The sequence below is a fragment of the Corvus hawaiiensis genome, chromosome 10 (genome assembly GCF_020740725.1).
Source record: "Corvus hawaiiensis isolate bCorHaw1 chromosome 10, bCorHaw1.pri.cur, whole genome shotgun sequence".
NCBI classification, from domain to species: domain Eukaryota; kingdom Metazoa; phylum Chordata; class Aves; order Passeriformes; family Corvidae; genus Corvus; species Corvus hawaiiensis.
This window is the reverse complement of record NC_063222.1, coordinates 15,212,618-15,235,331: the sequence shown is the minus strand read 5'-3', so window position 1 is coordinate 15,235,331 and position 22,714 is coordinate 15,212,618. Positions and strand designations below refer to the sequence as shown.

Below are 22,714 nucleotides of genomic sequence, written 5' to 3'. Positions count from 1 at the left end.
TTTCCCCTGCCATCCATGAGGTGTTCATTATTGCAAACAGTAGGAACTCAGTCTCCAAAAATATATTTGGATCTTAAGAAGAATGACATACGGACTTTTAAAGTTTGGACATCCATTTTAAAAGAAAAATATGAGTAGGCTTAACTGTAGTTCTTATGTGAATTTTATATGTCCCATACATTTTTTCATATGGTTAATATCAGTCAAGCATGGCTGATATTCTAGTAAAGCAGTTTCTTGTTATTTTTATTCAAAATATCAACCTGAAGGTAAGTTAAATGCTCCATAGTCCCAAATCTAAAATTAAATTTTAGGAAAAGGCCCTTTAAAAATGCTGTATTGTGTTAAGCCATAGATGCAAAATGTTATTCCTGGCATGACCCATCACCACAAGTAATAGAATTAATTTTTCTTTTACAGAAATTAATAATTAAATAAACGTAATATAAATCCTTACAACCAATTTTTCCCCACAGTAACAAAATCTGGACTGGGCTAAAAAGACATAGAAAAATTGTTATCGTAAAAGAATTTTGTTTTCAATTGCATTCAAGCTTACTTTGGGCCAGATCACCCTTCTTTTGGAGAAAAGCAAAGAGCTGAAACTTTAGGGGAGTTTCAAGGAATCCATTTTGGTGTGGTGCTTGACAGGGAAGGGGAGAAGAGTTCCTTATGGCAAGGGAAAGCAGGCCAGCCCAAGGGGCCCTAGGCTGGCCCCACAGAGCCTGTGCTGATCTCAAACCCAGCCTTGGTGCCTCAAGCCTAACCTGGAGACTTTGGGAGATGAGGCTGAGCCACTCTCCTGTGCACAAAGAGAGATATCTGTTCATAAACAGATGCTTCCACATGTGTAACAAGGGAAACTCCTCCACCATGAGCCAGGAGCAATCAGAAGAAAAGTTGGAGTAACCCTGGGATGAAAGGGCCCTAGAACAGTGCTAACATGACCTCATGGCTCTCTACCTTGCATTCTTAGGATTGCCATTCAGCCATTTTATGTCCCTTAAACTCTCTACTGCCTGAAAACCATATTTTATCTATCCCTTATCAAACACTTTGTGGTTACACTTCAGGCCAGATCTAAGCAAAGTTATTAATCATCTGTCAAATAAAATTGTCAGTCTGCTCCATCCTTATTCTTTTTCAATAAAGATCAATTGAAACTGTGCAAAAAACGTCAACGAAGTCAAATCTTTTAAAAAGAAAACAAAATGAAAGAACTGTAAGCTGTGGCCCACGACACTTTAAAGTAACTTTAAGCTGTGGTTTTGGATTTGGACATATCTAAGCCAATAGGGGTGGTAGTTATTATTTATTGCTTAAATGTGAATCTTTGTTTTCCTTCTAATATGCCTTATGGAAGAAAAAGAGACATCTGTGCTGAAGTAACCAATCCTTATGGGTGGGGAAGAAACCATCTGGGTTAAAGTAACCAGTGTTTCACTAATTCTAAATCAAGAAGCAATAGCTACATGAAAAAAAAAAAAGGTGTCTTTAAATTAAAGCACTGAATTTGAAAAGCAGCATTCTAATCTTTTGGTACAATGGCTTTATTCACAAATATGTCACTAACAAAAATCATGTTGTAATGCAAAGCTGATGTGTGGACAAGCTAAATCCCAATTTCTATTTTGTCACACAAACATTGAATAAGTTTTGGATGCATAAAAATCAGCAAGAATGGCTATTGTAGTTACAGTGCTGAAACCACTCAAACTGACTTCCAATTAAAAGTCGACAGAATTTGTATGCTGAAATTTATCAAGTATGTTTGAAAAAGCTTTATTGCAGCATTTGCCTTTCAGTTGTTGTTGCCTCGTTGCAAGAATCTCCTTCCCATCTTCTGTGATCTGTGTAAGTGTGCAATTGTCTTTGTCTCATAGGGTTACCCACTTGGCCTCCAGTCAGGCAATAATTCCCTAATCCCATTGTCAATGCTCCATTTCCTTCTACCATAAGCAACATGGCATTGACTGTCCTCTTACATGTACCAGCAAGACTGGATCTTGCCAGCAGGGTGCTCACAGTGGCTTTTACCCAGGCTGGGGCATGTTCAGGAGCAGAAAAGCTCTTGAGACACGTAACCACATTTCCCAGCCCAGGCTGTGTCTCCCTGTACTGCCAACAGCCACAGGGGTCACTTCTGTTTTCCTCCAAATGGCATTTTCTTCTGTCTCCTGTCTTGCATGGGAATTAAGCCTCTGTCCCATGATGTTGAAGTACCAGTTGCTACCCACCACTTACTTCTGTGATATCATTTCTCACTTCTATTTCATTATCTTACAAGGTAGGTTTCAGAGCAAGGAATGAGCCATTAATCCATGAAAATAAGTGCCTGCTATGTAGGGAGAGGCTGCGTTTGTGGAGAAAATGCTAGTTTTGGAGGAGCAGAGTAGCAGCAAAGATGTACCCTGAAGAGGTCTAAGCCATGGTGATGTGTTGCCTTCTCTGTGCTGTGAGGAGGGAAGGTTTTAAGACCCAAGTAAATGAACAACTTGGGTGTTTATCCTGGCTCTTTGAAAAGCTCTGTCTGAGAACCTATCATTCCTCAGCTCCAAACACACTCTTTATGATAGTGACGGGGAACAAATTAGCTGCCAGATGGTATCAAGCTAGTGATATGTTTCTGCTTTTTGACAGCCTAAGCCAGACCTTAGGTTCTTCCTTCTCCTGAAATTGTAACCTACATATTCTTGTACAGGAACATATTTCAGTGAAACTCTGCTTGACCTCTAGAACATCAGGCCCTTCTCTGAAAAGCCAAAGCCCAAATGTATATCTGGCATTATTGCACAAAATTCTTCAAGAGGCAAACAGCCTTTCCATTAAACTTCTTGAGGCACAAAAGTACCATGGAAAATTATTTATTAATATGGCTTGGGTCCAAAATTATGCACAGAATAAATATTCATATCATCATTATTGCTCAGCTTTGACTGCTGTTCTCAGGAGGCCATAACAACCTAACTATGACTAACCCAGCACAGGCCTTTCATTGACAGAACTGTATGTTTGTTCTGTTTTATACTGTCAGTGATGTATAATCAATTGCTGCTGCTTGATTTGTACTGCCTATGGCACTAGGGAAAAATTAAAATTAGCATAAATTATAACATTTAACCTTTCAGTACTGGCATGAGATGATATATAGGCAAATGGCAGTGTAAAAGAATCATTTCCACAAGGTACCTTTGAAAAATGCATGCAAGTGAAATGAAAGAAGAACTTATGACAATGTTAATTAACATTATGGCATCTTCATGGACTCATTTCACTGTAATGTTTAAAAAATGAAAAATAAGATTATTAGTCAGGTGAAATCCAACTGAGAAAAGTGCTGTCTGGATATCTTCTGCCAAGTGGAGATTTTGCTATGAATCCACTGTCCGTGTGGTGTTGCCCTCTCTGGAGCTACATATCAGGAGGCAGCAGCTTCAAAGGACTGTAGAAGTAATGTCCTGTTCTGATGCTCTTTGGTCCTCATATTTAAAGCAAATGTCGGGACAGAATTGGCCTTAATTAAAAATAAATGTGTTTCACTGATGCTTCCTGAGATATGCTGAAAAGTTGGGCTGAAGCTATTGCCCTTTGTTGTCAGGAAAACACCTTGCTTTGGATGAACACTGCTGCAGTTCATGTCATTCATGCTATAGTTCTTTCTTCTTTCTAAACTTAACTTTTTCCATTTAAATAATGTTTTCTCACACTTATGATTATTTCTAAACCTAGAAGGGGAAGAACAATACAATCTAATCCCCTTAGTTGTTAACAAGTGAAAAATGTGATTGAAAAGTCATTATAAATAAATATAAAATGTATTCAGTTTTCCACGCGGTTTTATTTCTTTCATGAATGTGTACAGCAGTTAAAGTACGAAGCAAGTTATCTAATCCCACTTACTTCTGGAACATATAAAGGATAGCCATAACCTACAGAGAGACAGACAGATATATGGATGCACAGACAGGATAACATTTTCAAGGTTTCTGGTGAGAGGATCCTTGCAACAGATGTATTTTTTAATTTAGGATTTTCAGTACAAGCTTAGATCATTCATAATTATACCCTCAGACAAGGAGGGCGGTATAAATAAACTTTAATGGAAAGGAAACAGTGTGTAGAATAAGCATTTTCTTTGAATCATAACAACTCTTTGAATTTAAAAAAGAGGCTTTGCTTGAGGGATTGGGTGAAAAACATTTAAAATATGGCAATCCTTCCCACTTTCTTCTTTGTCTGAGCAGACGGCTGCTGGTCAGAAAAGGCTGAATTTTGAAAAATTCTAATTTGTCAGGCTGATTCTGGCCCTCAAACATGTAACAAATAACCAGCACAGAAATAACAACAGCAGAGGGAGGCAGGAAATCAGACTGGTCTCCGAGATCTGGTGCTCCTACTGAAGAGCTGAAAAATTATATAGAAACTAAAAAAAAAAGGAGCACTAGAAAAATAGCTCAAAGAAAGTAATCATAGGACCTTACTGCTCCAGACTCTGGCCATATACAGGCGCTGGGACTTCCTTTGAGCTGGAAGGATAACAGCTTTAAGTCTCAACAGAGGGAAAAAGGGTGCCTGGATTCAGGCCTTTTTGCTGGGGGCTCTGATAATCCAGAGACAAAAGTCGATAGTGAATTCCAGAGCAGCAGCTGTGATGTTTCCATCTGGGGACCAGAAAACATCTGAATGAATGAGAGAAATGATCTAACAATCAATAACTTTTTTCAAGGCATCACAAGAAGCCTTTGAACAATATCACAAGAAGGAAAAAAAAAAGAGAGAGAAATGCTGTTCTAATGGAGGGGAAAATGAACCCACAAACAAGACCAAATTGACATACAGTATAGCACTATGTTCACAGGACTAAAAAGGAGAAGAGTCTGAGAACTGAGAGTTTCAGTCCAGAAAAACATTATTTAAAATGTTCTTAGCAAGCCTGACTATGGGAAAAAAAATCCACTGATTGTGGGGAGGAAGAAATATTGCTTTATTTAATAGAAATCAGTAGATCTTCCAAAGTTGAGCTTCACAGTTCACTAGAACAAAATTTTGTTCTATTATGCAGACTACATCTTGATCAAAGGAAAAAGGTAAGACGAAAGATCACCTGTGTGTCAGGGCAGCAAGGGGAAAGGGTTAAAAAAAGAAAATATAAGCAGGAAACCTGAGATCCTGGTTCTTTCTCCCTGTAGCCCTTACTGGGACAGCAGTGTCCAGGCTATGCTGGTGAAGTTTTATATATTACCTTCCAAATGCAGTGTGGGGGAAGTAGAGAATGGTGAGCTCAGAGACCTTTTCTTGTCATCTCATACCATTCTCATAGAAAAGGTGTAAGCTGAAAAAGCAGACAAAGGAAGAAGGAAAAAAAAAACCCAAAGCCTTTTTCAGACCAAAGCAGGCTCAACAGTGGAGCAACCTGCAATAGAACAGAAATCAGCTCAGGTATTTGAACAGAGTTCTTTTATAACTTACAGATGGCTGAAATAATTCATAGGATTTAAGAATTTGCTGGTCTTGGTTAGTGTCCAGAAAGTCAGGAAACAATAAGAAAAAACAGCTCTTAGATGTACTCCTGGTTTAAACAGTTTCCAGGGAGAGTTTATATGTTGTCTAGAGATAAACTTCAACCCAGAGTGACTCTGTTGCAAAGTATTCATCTCCCTGCTAAGGTGGGATATTAAATGGAGGTGTTGTCATGGAATAAATGAGACCTACTGCTTTGTGAGAACATCGCAAAATAGCTGCCCAGCCTTCTCACCAATAAACCTTCTGGCAAGATAACTGCTAGAGAAGCCACAGGAAAAAACCTAACCAAAAAAACAAATAAAACAAAACAACCAGCAGATGTCAAAAAATCTCCAATGCAAAATTATTTGGTCAATCTCAAAATTCCTCAAAAATTCTATTGTAAATTCTCTTGGGCTTTTCTATGCGTTGTTTCAGTTTTTTTAATAACTATTGTGGTTCTGTAATAAGAAACGTGTTTCATACTTCAACTTTTAGTCGTATCATTCTAACACATTCTACTTAATTTCTAGAAAGAGCATATATAATGTCAAGTCCATATAATTACACCAAAAAAAACTCTGAAAAAAATTTTGGGTTCTGACAGAGTTTGCAGATAGTCTTAGGGGAATGGATTCCTCATTTAGTTCATTTGGAGTCCAGCAAACTCTGCTCTTTCTTCACTGGAAAATTTCAGGACACTGTGGATTTGCTGAAGCCTTGAGTCTCCAGCATTCTGACCAGGACTTGTCCCATTCAAGTGAGAGATAACTACATTACAACAGATAATGGCATCCTCGCTATTTTGCATAATTATGCAAAACAGGAGATGAACTATTGCTTGAAGAAATAAGAAAGCCAGTTCCCAGCAGCCAGGTGTTGTCAGAACGCACCAGTCTGTGGGGCAAGGGCAAGCAGGGAGGTCAATTTCTGGGAAGGATCACAGGAGCTCCTGCCTAAAGACCAGAACTGCTCTGCCTAGTAAGCATACTGAGAAACACTTCCTTGAAACACAGTTGAAAATAATAGTCCTCATATTTTATGTCAATGGGTAATTTCAAAGATAAGCCACAGCTCTGTGTGTATTTTTATGAGGGTAGGAAGCAGGGAATGAAATATTTCAGAGCACTAGAAGATTAATATTACTGTGGGATTCAAAAGTTCTGGTGTAGAGTTTAAACACTGTTGTAATGAAACTTGGTCTCTCTATGCTGTGAAATACACACACCCTAATTATTTCATGACATTTCTCATACAAACACAAACACAGAATATTTTATCACATTAAATAATTTAAAAAGTCATGGACAGATGAAAGGCCATCAAGTATATGAACTTTAAACAACATCTTTGTGAATCACATGAGCTCTACAACCTTCCAACCTCCCCCTGCTACAAAAGCATAACTTAATGTTATGATTTTCAATTTTTAAATGTAAGGCAATTAAGAAATGCTGAATTCCATCACATGAGATTCTGTGATCTTTCCAGAACAGATCAAGTCTTAGATATACAAATTTTGTCTTACAACTAAAGATATAATTCACATGTTTAAGGCTCCTGAGATGCTTAATCAATAATGCTCTGAGTAAAGGTGTTTTTAGAATCTATGAGCCATTACCCTGCAAAAGCTGTAGGTTTGTAGCAGGAATGTTGCGGTCTTCATGTGGAAACTCATCAATGCCTATTGACATCTCTCTGTTTAATTGCAATTTAAATCATGATGTATTTCATTAGATCGCAAAATGGATTACAATGCTCCATTAATTTTGTAGTTATGTATGGGAAACTTCTACTAGTGACTCTATGGGTCATATATAGGCCTTGTTTTGTGAAGGGAGCTCCTATTGACATCAGTGTGAGTTCTGCACATGGACTGAAGACATGACACGACCCATTATTCTCAATTTTCCATAGTACAGTTCTCTGAGAGAACACATCACAATAGAAATTGCTTATCTGGGATGCATCAATAAATATATTCCAGGTTTATTATCAAGATTGAAAAAATTCAAACATTTTCTGTACCCACATAGTCACACTTTTTCTAGATGATATTGTCTTTCCTTTTATTCCTTTCAGATATAACATATAAAACCATCCACATGAAAAAAAAAGAATCTGCTGATGAAAAAACATGTCGCTTATATTACCAGAAGAGGATATCAAAAATAGATCTTAACTAACTACACCTGGGAGCTCTATCACTGATTTCAGATAGAAAGAAATCATTTCATGGAAGTCTTCTGCTATTCTACTTCACAATAGCGAGAAAACTTATTTTTAAAAAATCTTAGGTCCGTGTTGGCCAAAGATGGACCAGCAAGTAGTGGAATGAACTTTAACAGTGTATTCATTAAGGAGAGGCAGAGCACAAGGTGGTGTGAAGCAGGATATAATTTGCGTTGATTGTGTAAAACATAGTAAGAAAAATTTGTAATGCTGAGACTTTTTAATGTGTGAAAGTAAAAATAGTGGTGATTCTGTTCTCTGTGCTATACACGTGGAGCACTGTAACAGTGTTAGAAGCAATTGATGTTTGGTTAAAAGTCTTTGACCCTGCAGCTTTCATGCCATGCATCAGGATGGAACTCCAAGCACGTGGGGCTCATCCAGACCTTGAAGACACAGCCTTCACTGGAGACATGGCAGTGCTTCCCCTCAAACTGTGTTCTTGCAAGTTGAAAGTGGGAATGGCGCCCAGTGCTGTACACTTCTTAGACCCCACTGCTACCTGTGAAGTGGCAAACCAGATTTGTATTCAAAGCAAATTATACATCATCCTAGCAATAAGATTTAAGAATTAATGAAGATTTTTAGTCCTTACTCAATAAGGAGTTCAGTTCAAGGCATTTTAGCAATATAAACAGGGCTTGAGCAAAAGCAGAGAGCAATGAGAGAAACTTCTTGTTTCACCTGTTGATGCCAGAGAAGACAGAGGCAGAAACTACCCGATTCCTTTGCCAGAGCTGGCTCTCCACACCATCAGCAATGCATGCCCCAGCATCAGAGCCCTTCTTTTCTCCCCAGTACCCAAAACAACTTCTTCTTTGCCCAGAACCATTCCCAAGCTGGGGCAAGTCCAAAGACTCATGGCATGCACACAGGATCACCAAAGTGCAAACACTGATCTTGTCTTCTTTGGGTGCATCTTGGGAGAAGCAAGAGCAAACAGACAGCTTGAGTTAATATTCAAGATCTAGTTTACTACCTCAGAGGAAAGTGAGGCATGTTTTTAACCCAAACTAGATACTGATTAGAACTAGGGCAGAGTGATGTTAAGGACATAGAGACAAAACTTGAGGAGCCATAAAAGTGCCTTTACAAGTATCCAAGAAATTCAGTAAAATTCCTAATATTTTCAGTCAACACATTCATCAGCACCAAAGACACCCTTAACCCCTCTGTACTCCCTTCAGGACATTAGCACTAAGTCCTTCTGGTAGATATTCTTCAGAAAGACAATGATGCACCTCTGACCTGAGCAGGGATTTGGGGCGGATCCACATTCCTTAGCCACTTCAGAGACCTCATGAATGGCACTACTGCCCACATCACCCAGAAACTCATTTCCTCTGATTATAGCAAATCATTATAGTGACACGCATCCCCCTAAGAGCCAAAGAAACCTGCCAGTAAAGCTGAAGTGGTCCTGATTCCCCAAAAACTTCAGAAAGACCCATAGCTCTTTTTTTTCTAAGTGGAAGATGGACTCACCAGGGATTGGGAAAGACCTTGCTTGTGTAAAATGCATATAATTTAAGAATTGCATAGGGAAAAAGAACAATGGACCATGACAATGCTGAGCTATTTCCTATCTATCCAGCTGGTGTTTTTCCAGGACTGATAACTTATTGTTTACTTATTATATTGAACTTATTAGTCACTGTGGTATGGATCAGAGAAATAGGCATGGCTCAGCAAGTTGCTCCAAAGGCTTTTATGGATACTTTTGATGGACTAGATGCCCTGTGCTGAAATATCATGCCCACATCTCCGATATTACATGGAGGAGGAAAAGAAACCCTATCACGAACAAACAATCAGTATGGAATACACAGATAGTTTTAATCGTGTTGTGACTCATGTAAGAATTTTCCCAGTAATGAATTCCATTGCCACCCTTAACTCCAGCTGGAAAATGGAGGTTTTGAACACAGTCAAGAAGAATCCATCAACAGTTGAAAAAGGCACTGCACCTATTCAAATCCACGTCATCTTGTGTGATCCATTTTTACAAAGCACATGCTGAGGGCTGTGTACGAACCAACAAAGCAAGAAGACAGGAAGTGCAGAGAAATCTGATATTGGAGTAAAGGGAGGGCTGAAGCTACCAGTGAGAATAATGCTGAACCTAAATGCTTCCTGTACTTCCTTATTAAGAATTGGGCTTAGTCACATTAGAGCCACCTACTCACCACGGAAACCCTCCTTCTCACTATTCTCCTCAGCCCTTTTTATCTTGTGCTGCAGAGGAGGCATGGAGAAGTATTGAAAGGTGCTTCCTCTTAATGTCAAGCTTTCTCATCATCACCCATTGTCCCTGCTCCTTCATTGTGCCTGTGCCTGGGAAACTCAGCACTTCTCAGCACTCTCATCGCTGGCAAAGCTGGATGGGAGGAGCACAGTGCTGAGCTGTAGGATGAGCAGATGAGCGTATCCTCTGAAGACCTCAGTTCTCTTTCTGCTCTGGTTAGTGACAAATTTCTGTAGAATTGGTTGTCAGAAAGAATGTCTTGTCTTTTGGCAGTGGTAGGATAGCACATTGGCTATCTTTCAGCTGCTGCATTCATTGTTAAGGTAAGGCACCAGCCTTTTTCATTCAGGAGTGTCTTAAAATTGTAGATTCTGCCCCTACTTTAGATCAGAGTCTTTTTTCAGGGCAGGATACACCTGGGACCACCAAAGTCTGTCTCCCACCTAATCAAGGCGCAGAGGAGCTATGTAGGAAGCCCATGCACAGGAACTAGTAGGCAGAAACAGGCCACTGGAGAGAGTGCCAGATCTGGGGTGGATCCACTGGTTCACACTACCTCAAGCTTTCTCATCCCTTGGCAAAGAGACCAATCCAGAACACTCAGGGGAAGGGTTCTCATTTCAGGGACATTTCACACATTTGAAATAGGAACCAGTGAAGTACAGAAGTGTCAGTACAGAGGTGTCAGTGTCAGGAGGGGGAAGGGAAAAATTGACAAAATATTCACATTTAAGGAAGTATTAGCACTTAAATTGCTGTAGCTGTGGTACCTGATATCCTGCATTTTGTTAGGCAGCAGTCACAGAGAAATTAAATCTGTTTTCTTGCAGTCCATGTAATCATACCTGAGTACGAGTTATGTAGTGGATCCAATCAGAAGAGCAGAACACTTTAGGTGGTGCATAGCTGTAGACTAAGCCTGGGTAGTAAATTTTTTATTTTGCCATGTCTTTTTTAATTACATGGAAATATTAACAGAGTTTCTTCTTCCGATTTTTTTCTTTAACAACTGCTTTTAAAAGACAGCAAATAAATTAGCCTCTATAGATCATGAAGCAATAGAGTAGTTAGTACTTTTGATCCATGTAATTAACATAAAAAGATAATGTGTGAAATGCACGAAGCATGTGTATCATGAGTGAGTACTGTCATCAGTAGTCTTGCTTTTCAATAAAGAAAAAATTATTTGGGGAAATTGGTCAAACAGCTATTGCCATTGCATCCACACACTGCTGATTTCTAATATTTTTTTCTAAAGATCAGTAATGATATTCTATTAGGGTGATGAGACCAGAATTAATTTAAATAACTTTGTGCCTGATTCATGAAAAACAAAAAAAATGCCTCCACAGCCAGGGGCCATTATTTCTGTAATTTTTCCATGGAAAAGTCATGGTCTGTATTCAACTTCCAGTTCAAAAAGAAAAGTTTTCAATTTATACAGATAGGATTTTATTTTCACAATCCGTTCCAGAGGAATGACCTAACTACTAAAATGAAAAAAACCCTCCACTGTCTAGCTCAGAAATACACCCATCAAGCAACAAAACTCAAAAATATTTTCTTCTAAAATTTATTTATCCACACCTTCTGCAACTGCAATCAGAGAAAAGTAAAATAGGCACACAGAAGAAAACTGGTACATTGATATATTAATAGGCCCTTTGCTTTTTATACATTAGTATAATTCCCATTATTGAATAAATAGGAATGCCAGAAAGTTTTTAAAAGCATTAATCTAAATAAAGATAAGAATTAAAGTAAAACAGACAGACGTGCTGCTCTTCTCCGATGTTCAAGCAGTATGTTCCATTCAACAGCTCATATTAACTTGTTTGCTCACGGCACATCTCTAAGCAAACTGTAGCAGCATTGTAAATACTGCTTTCATTTTGCTCTTTTGCTCACAATCTTTTTTTCCATCATGAGCAAGAGCTGTGTACCTTGGAGAGATGTCCCAGCCAGCTGAGAGACAAATGATGTGGGTAGCATAACTTTATGAAAGTGCAGTGGTTAAAGGAGCTGTATGAAAGATTCTGCTTGAACAAAATCAGATGAGTATTGCCTGCTGGCTAGAATATTCCTGTGAAGGCCAAATCATATCATATTTCAAATCTGGCAAAATATGTACAATATTATTTTTACATTTTCCGGTATGATTTTTATTAACGTATATACTTGTTCGGTAAAGAACAAGCTCAAACCACCTACCACAAAGATATTATCCACACTTGTCCTGGAAAGTAGTTTGCTTTCTAAAGTTACAAAGAATATTTAAAATTAATGGAAGAAAAACAACAGGGGAAAAAAATATCTCCTCAGTTTGTTTATAGTGCGCTTTTGACAGTGCTTTCTGTGTGGCCAGTGTTAGCGTTTCCTTGAGTTTCCGTCCGTTTGTGTGTGCAGCTTTCGTAGCCACAGAGAGATTATTTGTAAAGATATATATATGTAATTGAAAAACCACAAAACCTGGTCAAAAGATGCAGCAGAGGCCAACTTGCTGAATTTTAATCCTGTATTTAAAGGAGTAGATCGTGAGTTTTTAGGGGTGGCTTAAACTTTTAGTGGATTAAATAAAAACCTGCAAGCTATGATTTTCCACCTGGGTTTTTTTCAGAAAATTTTTCTTTCCACTTCAAATATTAAATTTCCACAGGAAAATTTTCTTCAGGTGTAAAATGTTGTTTGAAAACAGAACCTACTCTCTGCTTTAATATTCCTACTTCAAGAAAGTAACTTACTGATCCCAGATGACAGAGAGGATACAAATAGAAAAATCTCTCTCATGTCATTTGTTTAATGAATTTTAATAACAATTTACTGCTTTTTTTCAGAGAATATATTTCTTTCTAAGTGCTGCTCTCAGCAGACAGAAATGTGAAAAAGAAAAATATTCTTATTTGAGTGTGGATTGCAGGATCAGGCCCATTGATCTTGGCTTACTTTCTGCTTAGCTTGCAATACATCAAAAAAATATTTAAGACTCCTAAGGCCTTTTTCAGGTACATATACTACCGTTTCCTGCAGCTATAAATCCTTTTGGTTTAAAGAATTTCATCCCAATTACCAAAAAAAAAGTATATCCAGGTCCAAGGCAAATTCTTTCTTACTTTTTTGTTTGTAATTTTAATATTAGCTTTGCTTCCTAAATAATTTATTTACTATCTTCAGGCTGTTTTACACTTTACTATTTCCTTTTTATGCATTTTCTGTCCTTAGATTTCTATTTAATACTTGTTTATGCATTTCTCAATAATTTTAAAATATAACCTCAAAATTAAAATCCTACCTTTTCTGCTATGAAAACCCTTTGCTTTAATACAAATACAGTGATTTAAGCACCCTTCTGGGGTTTTTTAGCTGTTAGTGTTCCTGGTCTCAAATTTTAGCATCATTATTTAAAATGAAGGAAAAAAATCAACTTGCAATTTAGACAGTTACCAAATTACCAAAACTAGTGCAGCAACTCTTAATGAGTGAAACCATTAACAATTTTCTGACTGCAGTCCCTATTCAAATACCTTGGACACCTTGTTAGCACAGAATGAGGTGTTCAATCAAGACACTGGGAATTGGAAGTACCAGGGCACAGTTTTGAGTGGTGATTACAAGGGCATGAGTGTGAGTGCCAAAGTAACAGTCTTCTACACTGCAGGAAGCTGAGAAACCTTCAAGTCTACATTTGTAAATCAGCCTGGATGATTACAGCAGTCACAAGCAAAGAACATATGAAACAATTATTTGCACCGTTCTTTCACTCTTTTAATTTGATCTTAAAATGAACACAGTGATATTAAGAGCCATTAGTGCTTTGGATTTGAAAATTCTGTGCAACTTCATATCTTTCCAAGCAGCATCTTAAATTGCTTAAAAGTAAAAATGTAAAAAAGAACTATTGTTTTCTGATTGTTAAATCCCTTTCACATCAATAATCTTAGCTTACATTAGCATTCAGATATATCTTTGAATTTTCTTAGAAAGTATTTGGTTCATGTGCAGAAGTGATATGATTTTAGGCTTTCTACTTTTCTACTTCTTAATTGCTGTGACAGTTTGCCTTTTTTAAATGAGTAAATTTTAAAAACATATTTTGTCACATTAATATTATGTTGTAGATGTAGATCTACTTCCATTCTACTAAAGCAAGAGAGTACCTCTCTTTGGTGTTAACTTTACTACTTTAATTTTATAAAATAAGTCCTTTATAATAGTTTCCATATAATCCACTCATTTTTTTGTTTAAAACCATAAACTGTAATCCATGTCGAAATAACCCTGAACACTTCTAAAACTCATATTTCAGACACACAACTTGCAATTAGGAGCTACTTTCATATTAAAGATAAGGAATTATTGACTAAGGAAGGGATGAGAAATAGCAAAGAATTAAATTATCCCCAGTGAAAAACTGGAAAAAGATAATCTATTTTTTAAAAATTCAAAGTTTCCTGCTACATTTCTATAGTTCATGGATATGTATATAATATATATATGTAAAATTCTGGTATTTCACTGCTTCCGTTTTGAAGAAATAAATTCTAGTGAAAAGTATCTAAAAACTGCTGCTTTAATTTAAGAAAAATATAATGTTTCTGCTGTGAGCTTTTTGGACAGCTCATATAATGCCTTATATAAAAATAAGCAAAGTATATTATGGGCTTAATTAGCACCTCAGCTGTACTAATTGCTTATATAAATAGCACATAGAAAATAATTTTTGTTCTTTTTGATCATTGAGAAATATTATGCAAGAACTTTTCACGCAGGACCATTTTCTTACATGTATTATTATAGGAACATAAAATACTTACTTCAAATTAATACATTCTTATAATAATTATTTTCTTGCAGAATTCTGTTTTGAGCCTTGCAAAAATTGCTAGTTCTCCAATTTTAAATGCATCATTATGTCTAACAAATCCTGAAATACTGTCATATCAGTGTCTGGCTTTACTACTGGTTTCTGAAAACTCCTCAGAATAAATCTTTAAGCACTATAAGAAACAGATAATTCTGATTCTGTATCTAATATTTGAAGAGTCAAAAATTATTAAAACAATACAGCCAACCTGTACTAAAACAAAACTCCAGACTGTGACGTACTTCACTGTTAACGACACACTGGGGAACTAAATTGTGCTGTAGGGAATGCAAAAGTGCAACACTGGGTATCTAAATTATGCTGTAGGGAATGCAGAACTGCAACATCTCTGCTGCTATTTTGTGCTTAGTTTTTTTCTATGTAACTTTAAACTATGTATTACTGTAAATTTTATACCTAAGGGTGCTGAAGCTTTCAGGTAATATTATAAAGTTACATAGCACTTAAAAATATAGCTGAATATTCTCACCCCTCCCCCGCTGCCCAGCTATACCTACCAGCAGCTGAAAAAAGCAGTAATTGAAATTAAAGGCTCCTCCAGCACGTAGGAACGTCTGGGTTTAATAACCGGAGGGGTTTCAGGTGCAGAGGGCGCTGTTGTTCGTGTATTCTGCAAGCATTTCCTGAGCAGGGAGAAAAACAGGGATCCAACAGTTTAATGTTTATATTTTTAAGATATCCATAAAATGTCAGTGGAATTGCTGACATATAGATGCTACCTTCCACGGTATGCGATGAGTTTCCTGAAATAAATCCTTTTCGTGGCAGTCTAGAAGGAAGATGCCAGCTATCATCACCAAAGTGAAATGTTTTTCACTGTTTCCACTTTACAGTCCATTTCCCAAGATTTTATAACCCAGCCACAAGGTTCCTTCCATCACACATTTTCATATAGGGATATTTCAGTTATTTTCATTTTTAAAGCACACCAGATGTGTTTAAGTGTAACTTGCAATGCAAAGTGTGAAAACAATTTGAAACACATCACTTCAGTGGCATTCTTAAACATTTCTTTCTTTCTGAAATATTCTTTGCAGTTCATAACTAATTGTTTCAGGTGTCTTTTCCATAACAAATTATTAACTAATTATACCCACAAAAAACAGTAGAATACACCATTTACATCTTGAAATAATTTTCTGCACAATAACTTCTCTTTTGAGTTTTACGTATGCATTTACTAGCATTATACCTCCACATGCATAACTAACAGCTTTAAAGACATCATTAGCTCTTTGAAGTAAATTGTTTTCTAAATCCCTATACAATGTACTACATCTTGTCATGTATTCATATTTTCTCTTCCCCCCCCCCCCACTGATGGAAAACAAACTACCCTGCCTAAAAAACAGAGTGTAAAAAACCATAAATAAAAACCTTAATGACAATTTAGACCCACAGAAAGTCAGGAAGCTTACAGTTATAGCTGAAATTTTGGTTTAAACTTGAATAATTGTACCTAAGGTGTTTAGCTGGACAGGAAAGGGTGGTCATCCTGTAGTCCTTTTCTGGAGTCACTGGAAGTTCGACTTCAGTGGGATTTATAGATTCAAGCATCAGACATCCTGGATCAGCTCCTGTACTGAGTTTCCTGTGCTACCTAAGCCCAACAGGGTGTATTAAAGCCAAAGCGACAGGCTTTGTCCAGTTCCAAGTTGTAACTTTAAATCAAACTAAACTGCTCCAGCAACTTAATAAAGTTCAACTTTTATTTACCTATAAAATCTGACCTTACCTAAAAAGTTATTACTTGAAAGAAAGGAATTGAAGAAAATTATGTGATATAGTTTATTTTTCTCCTCTAATAAATTTTATTGATTCCTGTATTGCACTACAGTCTAATGCATCTGCATTTTAAAGTGTCTGCCAAGCATCCACCTGGGAAATCTGATTTTTAAAAAGAAGCTACTAGGTTAAACAATAAATTTTGGGAGAAATAAATTTCTCATGTGTCACTCTTGCCATGGGGCTCTCCAACTTTTACAAAACATGTTAAAACAAATTCTGTATTTCAAAGAAACAAAAAACCATCAGAATATGTGGCCGACCAAAATTGCTCTTTGCATAAGGTTTTTATTCCCTGTTAACCAAAATTTTACCTGGTTAAAACAGTGCCTACACTCTAATAAAAACCAGCCATTGTTAGTTTTTCTCCTTGAATCAAAGCTTATTCAAAAGTTTCCCACCTGATAAAGGCTTTAATATAACTGAGACAAAGTTGCATTTTATGATTGGCAAGTTCTTTGCTCCCCAGCTACCCCCCAGCCTGACGGAGTGGGGCTCCGAGAAGCATTTTGGCCCTGTCTTTATGTCAAATCACTGCCATCAAAACAATGGCACATATTACATGAAAATCTTGTGCAAATGAGCCATAATGGAAGTGAATGACAATCTTGTAAGACCGTGCAGCAGGATTCTCCTTTGATCTGAAATATTGTTAATCTTTCTCAAACATAACACTAAGTATACTTGGCAAATCCTGGATGAGACAGTCCCCATAGTGCGGCTCTGTGGACAGCCAGCCAGAAGCCAAGCACACCCTGCCACAAAAAGATGCACAGCCACAAGAGAGGAACACCCCGACACTCAGACGTGAGCTCTGCAATTGCTACAAATTTGTTTATGATTCAAAGACCTCTTCACCCATTTCCTTTTCCCGAAAACAAGCTAAACTATATGTTTATTTATTCTTAATAATGGATATTTGCTGCTGGATCACAGCTTCATTTAATTAAGAAACTGCAGTATTTAAGATATTAAAATCCATGTTTCGAAAAAGGTTTGCTTTTACAAAACACAGGCCTTATTTATTCACGGCATAAGAAATAACCTCACTCTAAATTATAGTTTTAATATGATGCTGAGGGAGGAAAAAATTCTAGCAACGTAAGGCAGGATTTTTCATTGGTAACAAAAGCATGATATAGGAGTTTATACTTTCCAAATGATGCTTAAAGCAAAGATCTGGAACGGTATGTCTCCGATGAGGTCATGCATCAACTTCAAGAGAGTAAAAACCTCTCCTTAGACTATATCACAGCCAACTCACACCTTTTTGTTGTGCAGCCAAATATGCACGGCGTATGTAGACGAATGCAAACAGAGTAAATCATGTCGATTCAGGGCTAGTAGGAAATATGCCTCTTCAGTTGTGTGCTGCTTTTGAAGTACTGCCTAAAAATCAGGGTTGGGCTTCAAAGAGAGGGGATTATAGCCTTTATCCAGCAATTAATATGGCTGAAACTCAGAATGTCAGCACCTGACGACTATACAGGCTGGACAGTAGCCTAGTAGGGGTCCAGTCCCCCTCAAGAATTGGAATTAACAATAAAAATTAATGGATAAATAATATAAATTATCATATATAAACTGAAATATTTTGGAAAGGGTCACAAAATTTTAACTTCTAATGACCTGTCTATATTTTGACATGTGGGGAAGAGGGAGAGTTGTGGTGTCCCTTGACCTTTAACCTGCCTTATCCACCTAGATCATTTTAATCTCCCACCAACTGTTAAGCAGAAAAGAGTGCTATTAAAGAGAAAGCTATTCCTTTTGCCTTCTTACATAGATCAGATGACAACCTCTCCAAGTCCCTCCTCTCTGTCAGAGTTCAAGGGTTCAAAAATGGTCAGAATATCAAGCAACAGAAAGCCAGCAGGACTGCTGCAAAAAGAGTTTAAGGACTTCATATTATGCAACGGGGGTTTAAAAAAAGGGAGAATGCATTATTTTGAAGTTTTACTCCCTGGTTTACTGGTTTTTTTTAAATAGGTACTTTAATTTCAGAAGAAAATAGAGCTTCTAATTTGAGGAGGAGGAAAATTCTTACATTATTATGATATGCTCCCAAACTTGTAGCTATGTAATAATCTTTTCCATATTGATTCTTTATATGTAGTTCCTGAGGTTTAGGTCACATACACATGCATTTATCAATAGTGTTGTACTGTAAATAAAATGAACACTTAACACTCTAGTTCTAGCCAATATGTCATGGGTAATAAAGTAAAATAAGATATAATTAAATTAAATTAAATTAAATGGAACATGCAGTCTTTTAGTTCATGACTATCCTCAGATGACATTTCCACAATGCACCCTATTCCTCAGAGAACATCCAAGCTTTCTACTATTTCTCATTCTTAACCATAGACAGTTGTTATAACACGTTTCTTCCCAGAATTTCCACTTTCTTTGAAGAAAATATCCCCTGAGTACCCATGCTTAATGTACTTATGGAAAAGCAACTCTATATAATGACAAGCTAAACAATATGGTTCTATAATAAAGAATGTGCAATATTAAATGCAGAGTTCTTATTTCAAAATGGTAAAAAATCAGTTTGAGGGAAGGAATATAATTGCTCCACATAATATAAATGGAATGGGTGCAAGCTGAATGTAATTTTTAACAGAGTCCCACTTTCTAAATATACATATAATGTGTTTGTGTGCCTGTGTACAGAGACATGATAAACAATAGAATTTAGAAAACTGCATTAGATTTTGGTTTTTGCATTAGGCCCTTCATATCCTGTGTATCCTCAAACACTTAACAATGTTTCCATTGTACTTAACTAAATACAGTAATGGTGCAACAACACAATGGCCTGTGCTCTGCCTTGGACGGCCGAGCCTGGCGTGTGACAGCGAGTTTTGGCTGGGAAGGAGGCTTAGCCAGCCTCTTTTCACAAAAGTGCCATGGCGATATTGCCCAGAGAGACAGCAGGGACAGGAGAAAGGGATTTTGGATTAACATCTCTTCTCATGAAGGACGGCACCTCAAACACTTCGACACCTCCCCAGCGCTGCACTGCCATGTCAGCATTAAGAATCAGCCCAAGTCCTGGTGGGAGACTTAAACTTGTGACCTTCTAGCCAAGAGGTAAGAGCACTGCTGGCTGAGCCACACTGTCATTATTGATATGTGCTTGCATGGGCTGACATCAGTGTTGACTACAGTTTGACCTGAGAGTGGAAAATTGATGCCCCCACAGATTTTAAAAGTAACCCACATCTTGCAGAAAAGCTTAGGGTTTTTTTCCCTATTGGAATTTACCTCTTCTACTAGAGAGTTGCAGTTTCCAGCCTAATCTCTAAATACTGACTTCCTAAACACCTTAAACGAATTGGAATACCTTTCAGATATGTCTGGATTCACAGTATTTAAATGAAAATTTTTAGTTTAGCTTATAGTGTTTCCAGGTAGAATGCATTTTTATGGAGAAGTTCCTGGTGGAGGGGGGAAGATTGGTATAGTATTTCCAGTAATTAAGATTAAATATATATTTACATTTTCCAAGACAATAAAAGACCTTTAAGGCACCTTGCACCTATATAAGCCATGGTATTTCTCAAGGACACTTTAATATCAGTAGATAAGATACAAAAAGGGCTAAGAAAAGTGTTCAGCTGGTATCGTGTGCTATGCACAGCAAAGGAAATCCTCTTGGGGAATGTTTTCATTATATTACAACATACATAAATTTGATAGGGAAGAAATTATCTGTCTTGATCCTGCTTCTGCTGAAGTTGCCATTACCAAATTAGACAGTTGATGATTGCAGACTTGGACCCAGTCACTGAAGACTCATTCCAATTTGACAGTGAAGCTAACCCTATTTAGCAGATGTTAAAATTTAAGCATTTGAAGACCATCTAGATTTGCAAAGTGGTGATGTAAAAGGGTGTTTTCTGGGGCTGAGGTACACTGTGGGTGTAGATAAAATTTGGAATAAATCTTTAGCTGGTAGTCCAGACAGGATTAGATTTATAGGTTGTTTTTTTTATCAGAACTTATAATTGGTGCTTGTCCCAAGCTGCTAGCACCACACCAAATTTAATTTAGAAGCACAAATCATAGCAGAAAGTGAAACTTTGCCAGATACTAGCAATAACAGTGCCAGCTAATTCTTACACATAAAAGAATTTCTCTCTCTCAGCAGATATCTCAGGGCAATCACACGTTCCTAAAAATACACTGAAAAGATGAACCAGTGATTTGACAGTGGATAATATCCCACAACCTTTTTTAATCAGATTTTAGCTTTCAAATCCTGCAAAGTCAGCTGGTTTCACGAGTTTCTGATTGCTTCAGAATCAGAAGAGTGAAACAATGAATTAGGGCTGATCACCTACAGCTCTAATTCAGGACCAAACACTGGCAGAAAACACTCCAGAATGGGGACATGTATACAAGCCTCAGCCTCATTTCTCCAGCCTAGATAGGAGGTGTTGAACTGTAACATCTTTTTTTCTATCTGTTCTCTCTTTTTTGTACAATATCTTTGCTTGTTTATTAAAATGTTCACTGCTGTGATCCTGTTTTTTACCTGGGGAGTTGAGTAGATTTAAAGATGACACATAGCTGCATAAATCTTGTATTTACTCTGCCTACTGTAAAGATGTGCTTGGCTGACCAAAAATAACTTTTAGAAGCCAAGAAAAAGTAGTGGAAAGGCAGGGTGAGGGACACCGAGGGGATTATGTGTTCTGCACAATGTGGTGGATTTACTGGCTGTGGTGTGGGAGCTGAGCCTCTTTCTCAGGAAGCCAGCTCCGTCCTAGAGTACAGTCCTGCAACCAGGAAATCTCACTGCTGGATTCTGTGCTCTTACACAAGTATCATTTCAGTTGTTCAAATGAAGTTGTCCTTAATCAGACTGATTTAAACTATAATCACACTGAAGACCTTTCTTTTACTGAGATTTTTTTTCCAGTAAAAACTGAAAAAGTCTTTATGACAAATGATGAAAGTAATGACCTTACTGGGTTCTGAGAGGTTTGCTCCCAATCTTTGTAATGATTCCATAAATTCATTTTGGATAGATGTAAACTGTGTATATGAAGCTAAAGAGTCCTGACCTGCAGTCCTTAGTTCATTGATATGGTTTTCCTCTTGTAAGTGGATTCTTCTTCTCTAGAATTCATAAGTCAATTCAATCATCATCATTATTATTATATAAAAACTATTCACATCCATAATTCTATGGATTACTGTACAAGGGCATTTGTTCTTAGAAGTGATTCCCTTTAAGTTTGTCAGAAATAATAAGAGGAAACAACTTTTATATATTTCCCAAAACAAAAGCTCCTAAAAATGGACACCAAGCAAAATATTAAAGTAAATATCTCAGATGTTTTATTTGTACCAGTGCTCATAACTGAAAGCAATCGAACTCCCCCACCTCTTAGCAATGCTTTTTTTCTGGGCATTTTCTTTCCGCATCTCCAAAGTGCAGGCCTACAACTCCGGCGCTGCTTTGGGATATGGAATATCTACATTTTTCTGAGTGCTGCACCTTGACACCACACATCACACCACAATCCATCATCAAGAGCTAACAACTTGTGTGGAGTCCTTCCATTGGCTGACTGGGGTCCCTGAAATCCATCTATCCTTGCTGAAAGGCAAGAACCTGAGAGGCAGCAGCCTCCAGCAGCATAATCTTCCCCATATTCTCTGCCAGCCCTATTCTGATTTTGTCCTCTACACCAGACTAACGACAAAATCTCAGCTTTCTCTTCATCTGTCCCTGTTCTCCCCCAACACCTTGCCAGCCCAAACCTTTCCATCAAACTCACACATCTGCCTGAATCCATCTCGGGCACCTCGTCTTCACTTATTTTGTAGTTCACTTCTACCTGGTACTCTCTCTCTCTGTACACCTTTATCTTCCACACTGCTTCTGCCATTACCACTACCTCTGTGCTGGAGATCTTTCATGTCGGAGCCAATTGCTATGGTTACAGGCAATCTGCTGCATGTTTCATCTCCAGGAGCTGTAAATGAGGGAGTTTTAACAGCATTTGAGTAAGCACTGCCTCTTCCTTACATGGAGAACACAGCCC

At 37.4% G+C, this 22,714-nt stretch overlaps 1 long non-coding RNA gene across 1 annotated transcript; it reads right to left on the bottom strand.

The window, feature by feature from the left end:
• Positions 1 to 3,818: 3,818 nt before the first annotated feature.
• On the bottom strand, positions 3,819 to 16,460 carry LOC125331130. Its single transcript, XR_007205867.1, has 3 exons — positions 16,321 to 16,460; positions 15,359 to 15,484; positions 3,819 to 8,236 (listed from the first exon to the last, which is right to left on the bottom strand). It is a non-coding gene; the product is annotated as an uncharacterized LOC125331130 (long non-coding RNA).
• Between the last annotated feature and the right edge of the window lie 6,254 nt (positions 16,461 to 22,714).